Here is a 6,000-nt window from a genome sequence, read left to right as displayed (position 1 = left end):
AAGTGGGAGCAATCCTTTTTTATTATGTATTACCTCCCCGGTCATTATGAAATCATTTCGTATTCATTGTGATAACACCAATCATTAATATACTCATTTGGCATTCAGACGACTCTCTTATGCACTTCGATGGGGATTCTGTTGTAATTAACCACTAGTCAATGTTAATAGTAATGGACGTTTAAAATAATGTGCTACCAGGGAGGGTCACAGCGGCCCAGGGCCCGCGGTGCCGGCCCGGAGAGGGTGACGCCCCAGCAGGCAGCATCCCAAAGGCAGCAGGCTGAGCGCGCCCCCGGGCGTGCTGGGACACGAGTTTCGGTCGTCTCTCCTTGAGAAAACTTGATTTGAATCTGAGAAGAAAACGGTGACAACCTGGCATTTGATTCAGCATTTTTCTTTTGGTTTCTATGCAGATCAACTATGTCCTAAATTATCCATCGCTTATTTCCTCATTTACAAGCTGTGTTTTTCTGTTAGAGAGCAAATCTGACTTTCCTAAAGGATTGTTTCAGAAAAGGAATTTGGGGCGATGTCAAGATAAAATGCCCGTTTATCCTCAGATCAAAAAACTCTGGGCCCTACTTAATATGGTGGCTGACTCGCCGTGCTGCTCCTCGTTTGGGGTCAGCTGGAACCAGAGCAGCGTGGGCTCTGCATGTCCTGGGTGGGGGTGCACCGGTGTGGGGGGCGGGCCAAGCTGGAGCTGGTTTTGTCCAGAAAGTACAAGGCTCCTTTCCCAAGGCGCCCTGGTGGATGATGATTCCAGCAACCCCAGCCTCTGGCCTCACAGATACCTCGTTCAATCACCTGGCGCCAGCCCGTCAGAATGTAGAGACCCCAGCAGAGGGGATTCGAGAATCACGCAGCTCCTGGGACTCCCAGCTCCAGAGGCCTCGGGGTGTTTTCAAGCCTCTGACCTCGCACAAGAGAAGGAAGTCAGCACACAGTACCCGATCCTTGGAGGCCAGGAGGCCGCCCATCCAGAGAGCCCCGCTCTTGTGTGGGGGACACTGCCCCAGGCAGCCAGCCGCGAGGTCTGCCTGGCTCACCACTTACCTGGCGCCTTCTCCTTCAGCCAGGCATCAAGGCAAGAGGGACAGCACAGGCAGCACACAGGTGCACCTCTCACCTGGCCCAGCCCACTGGCTTCTGGGCCTCAGAAAGAGTGGCAAGTGGTGCAGGGAGGTGAGAGACTCACACACTAAGGGGGCGTCCCGGGGGGCAGGAGTGACTCAGTCCAAAGCACCAGGCCCCGGACCTGCTGTGCCGCTCCAGCCAGTGCTGCCCTCCCGGTGACAGCTATGGCACAGCTGGGGCGGGGCTCACCCAGGTGGTCTGCTTGCCAGGAGACCCCCGGCAGGGCCCTCAGGCTTGCGGCTGGTGAGGACCAGGCCCAGCTGAGCTGGGGGAGCCTGGCTGTCAGCGCCCGCAGCCCCCAGGACACATGGGCGCCACGGCCCAAGTCCCACAGCCTCCAGCCACTCTGCAGCAGACCTGTGTCCTTGATCCCCTTAAAGAAGTTCCCCTGGGCAGGATCCACTGGACTCTGCTCAGTTGTCTGATCCACACCACACTGAAATTTCTAGAAGGCCACAACGGGATGGGGTTTCAAGATGGTGTCGGCGAAACACTTGGTTTTACTGCCGCCTCAAGGCTGCGGGTCCTTCAGCCTCCTCCCCCACGTGTCCCACGGCCCAGCTGCCAGCAGCCCCTCCAGCCCCAGGCGTTTTCTGAAGGGGGGTGGATTAAGAAGTGGGGGGATTGAGAAGCAAAACAAAGGAGGTAAGAGCCCAGCGCCCCCGGGGTGCCCGCCCCATGCCCACGGCCTCTGCCCTGCCTGTGCCCCGGCCCATCGCACAGGCGCAGTTCAGGCTCCTCCCAGGCCCTCCCGTGAGTGGACACGGAACTGCCCCGCGCAGGCCTGGGGCTGGCCCCGCTGTGCCCCTTTAAATTCCACGAGCAGAAAGGCTGGGCCCGCGCTCCACCTCCATCCCTCAGGAGCTGCTCCTCACGCTACTGTACCAGTCTATAAAAACCATAAAGTAGAAATCTTTAATTACTCGGAAAGGTCAGGCTTCAAATTGTATATTTAATCTGGATTTAAAGAAGTGTGTTCTCCGAAGAGTTACACCGCGGTGTCAAGACACACTCGGGCGCCCCGCGACACCCCATGCGCGGCCACGCCCCGGCGGCCCTTCCCTCGGAGCTGGAGGCTCGGCGCGTGCGGGGACACAGGCGAGCGGCCCGGGGACAGGGCAGCACCAGCCTCGAGGAAGGATGCTCCTGGGTGGCTGCCTGGAGTGGCAGGTCCCCCAGGGAGGGTGCTGCCTGCCTTTCTCCCCCCCTCCTCTATTCTGCCCCCTTCCTCCCTCCGTGTTCAGAGTCTGTTACCCGGGCTCGCCAGGTGCCTGAGGGCAGCAGGAGCACAGCTGGGGTCCCCTGGGGGCTCCGGGCAAGCGGCCAGCAGGTCAGAGACTGACGCCACATGGAGGACAATTCCCTGGTCAGTCTAGTGCCTTCCAGCCAATGTGGTGGGTGCCGGTGGCCTAACTGCCCAGAAGGGCCAGACACGAAAGGGAGAAAGATGTCGCTAGCCCAGTGGCACAGGCGTCAAACCAGTGCTACCAGCGGACACTCAGGCCGGGCAGGAGGGGGCGAGGTACGCAGGCGGGCACATACAGGCATAGTGGGTGGTAGCGGGAGTAGCGGACAGGTGATGATGACAGAGGAGGGGGGCGGGAGGGAGAGAAATGGGTATATGGATGGATGGAAGGACAGATGGATGAACGGATGATGGACAGATGCCTGGCCGGGTAGGTGATGGACAGGCGGACACACAGACGTAAGGACGACCTCTCCATGCGGGTGACAGCTTCAGTTCCCGGCTCTGAGGGTCTGGCAGCAGCGATCCTACTGGCCTGGTCACGCCTGCCCCGCGGCGCGGTGTCTCGGGGTGACTGGAACAAAGGGACCAGCCTCCCTGCAGAGCCGCCCGGAGTCCGGCTGGTGCAGGCGGGGCGAGATGGCCTGGGAGCTGTTTTGTGCCAGAAGGAAACAAACTGTCCAAAGAACATGCCAACAGGACACAGAAGTGAACTCCGTGGTGTCACTACTGGCCTCGGCCTGGCAACGTGGGAGTCAGAACGAATCCTGCGGGTAAACGATCCACCCCACGGAGCGAGCAACAGCCTGTGGCTGCGCGGGTCAAATCCATGAATCAGGAGGAGGAGGAGAATCTCCTCCTAATAACGAACCAGCAACTGGCTGCTGTGGCCTCAGTTTTGCAGCCCCCCGGGGTAACGCGGGCGAGGCCCGGGGGCGGGAGCAGGGCCGGGCAGGGAGCCGCGGGAGGAGGCGCGGTGGGGCCCGGGGCGCGGTGGGGCGGTGCAGGCGGAGGGGACGCGGCGGAGACGAACGCGACCTAAGCAACGAGCTTGAAAACCACCCGTCGACACCGTCAGAAACGCCGAGGGGTGGCGGCGGCGACCCCTGCCCGGCGGCGCAGCGCCCCGAGGCACGGGAGGGGCCGGTCTCCCGACGGGCACAGGGAAGAGCCCGCGGCGCGGGCCGAGGCCCTTCCCACGCCCTCCGCGCTGCTGCGCCCCGGCCGGGATGGGCCCGCGTGGCGCCGCCCGGGCGGGACTGGGGGCGCGAGGCCAGGGGCCCCGGACTAGGCTCTCGGCCGACCGCCCTTGTGTCGCTGGCAGGACGGGCCGCGCGCTCAGCAGCCCCGCCCGGCGAGGAGGGGGTTCCGGCCTCGCGGGCGCCGGCAGGCTCAGAGGGCGCCCCCGCCTTCCCACAGACGGGACGCAACGGGCGGAGGCCGGACTCCCCGGCACGAGGCCTTCAGCCCCACGGCCGCGCGGCCGCCGCCTTCTCCCCGCGCGGGGCGTCCCGCCCTCCTGCGAGCCTTCTCCACGCGCCCCCCGAGCCCCGGCCCACGGCTCCCGGACACGGCTCGGAGCGGGCGCAGGCCGCCCTCCTCGACGAGACCCGCGGTGGGGGGGGGCCTCGCCTGCACCCCCCGGAGCCCGCCCAGGCGGGGCTGGACTTCCCGGGAGCGGCCGCGGTGCCTCTCCAAGCGGCTCCGCCGTATCTCCGGGAGCGCCGCTTCCGCCGGGCCCGGGCGGGCGTCCTCGGAACCTCGTGGGCGCGGCGGACGTGGACAGCCGGGCGGCGAGGCCGGGAGGGAGCTCGCCCCCCAGGCCCACCCGCCTCTCCTGCCAGTGCGCGCGTGGGCGCCACGTCGCGGGGAAGCCTGTGGCCCGCGCCTCCTCACTCGCGCCCGCAGTCGCGCCCCCGGCCGCCCCCCTCGCGAGCGTCTTGGCGTTTGTTCCGCGTGATTGTTCTTCTGATCAGGGGCTCTGGGGGCGCGGCAGGCACGCTCCACGCGGGTCAAGAGCACCGCAAGCGCCAGGAGCGGCTGGCATGGCCGGTGCCTCTCCCGGAGACGCCTGCCCGAGCAGGTGGGAGCCCGCTTGGCCCGCGGCCACCGGAGCTGCAGGTGTGCGCCGCGCTCCACCAAGTCGCCGCGGTAATGAGGGCAGGTCCGCGGGGACCCGGCGGGCGGGGGCGAGGGGAGGGGTGGGGCGGGGAGGCTGCGGGCGGTCACCCCGGGGAGCCCTCGCCCCTCCTCCTGACACCCTGGCTGCGATATCAGGTAACGGCAGCAGCTGTCCAGGGGCGGCGGGGACAGCCAGCGCGCACGTGGTGGCGCCGTGGCGACCATGCACCTCCCGGGTGGTTAGGGGAGCAGGCTCGGGGCACAGCTGCGCAGGGGCGCGCGCGGCGGCGCGCGGAGGCCTGGCCAGGCCGGCCCCGGGGACGTCCCGGCCTCGCGAGGCCAGAGGCAGCCGCCCCGGCTGAGCCCTCCAGTCGCGCCCTTTTCTTTGCCCTCGCCGCGTTGTCCCTCATCTCGCCTTGGGAGCCGTCACCTGGCCAGCTCGTGGCCTGAGAGTTAGTGCCGTGCGCCTTCCCGCCCTGGCTCGCCGCTCCGGGAGACAATCCAGGCCGCGGGCAGCGGGCAGCAGGTGCGCGCTCCGACGCCGCAGGCTCCCCTGTGCACCCGGCTGCCCCGCGCGCCCCTCGGCCCTTGCCGGCAGCGCCAGCGACCCCCGGGCGCTGCGACGTTTGCCAGGAGGGCTGGCGCGGGCGGCGCGCTCTGCGGGTCTGCGGGTCTGCGGGCTGCAAAGGCGCGCGCAGGGCCGCCGCGAGCGGGAGTGGGCAGATGAAGGTGGCCGAAGGCGGGCCGAGGCAAGCGGGGAGACGCGGCGAGCCCGCGGCCCTCCCGTCGCGCCCGGAGCCGGCCAGGCAGGCGCAGCTCGCCGCTGTGGCCTCCTGGCCAGGGCAGTCCCCAGGCGCCCGGGCAGGCACCCCTCCTCCAGCGCGACCCTCTCCTCCGCCCGAAGCGGCCCCGCGCCCGCGCCCGCCCCCCCAAGCCCTCCTCCTCTTCCCAGGGCCGGCGGCTTCTCCTGTCGGGCGGCCCTGCCCGCGGGCGGCGCCCCGGCCACAGCCACGCTTGGAGCAGCCGGACAGTGGCCGCAGCAGCGCCCGGCAGCGCAGGGAGCAGGTCTGAGGTGCGTCCTCCAAGTCTAAGAGCATCCCACCCGGAGTGGGGTGCGGGTTCAGGCAGGTGGATCAGCGCCCGATATCAGGGCAGAGGGGGGGGGGGGGGGAAGTGCTGGGCCCTGGGGCTGGGGGTGTCCCAGCCGCACCAAAGCCACCAGGATGCGGTGAGGTGAGCGGGGTGTGCAGGCCTGACTCTCAAGCCAGGCGTGCCCAGCGCCTGCCCCAGCACCTGCCGTCCCCCAAGGTCGCGCTTCCCAGCCCCGGTGCCCGCCCGGGCCAAGATGGGCCCGGCCCAGGGTGCACAGGCGCCACGGAGGCAAGGGCTCTGTCTCCAAACTGGGGACGAGAAGATAACAGGGCAGAGGGAGTAAGACCGTCCCTCTACCTGAAGGATTAGACATAGAACGTCTCTACCCACAGTCACCCTGG

This window comes from Talpa europaea (assembly GCF_964194135.1).
Source record: "Talpa europaea genome assembly, chromosome: 13".
Lineage (NCBI taxonomy): Eukaryota > Metazoa > Chordata > Mammalia > Eulipotyphla > Talpidae > Talpa > Talpa europaea.
This window is presented reverse-complemented; position numbering follows the sequence as displayed.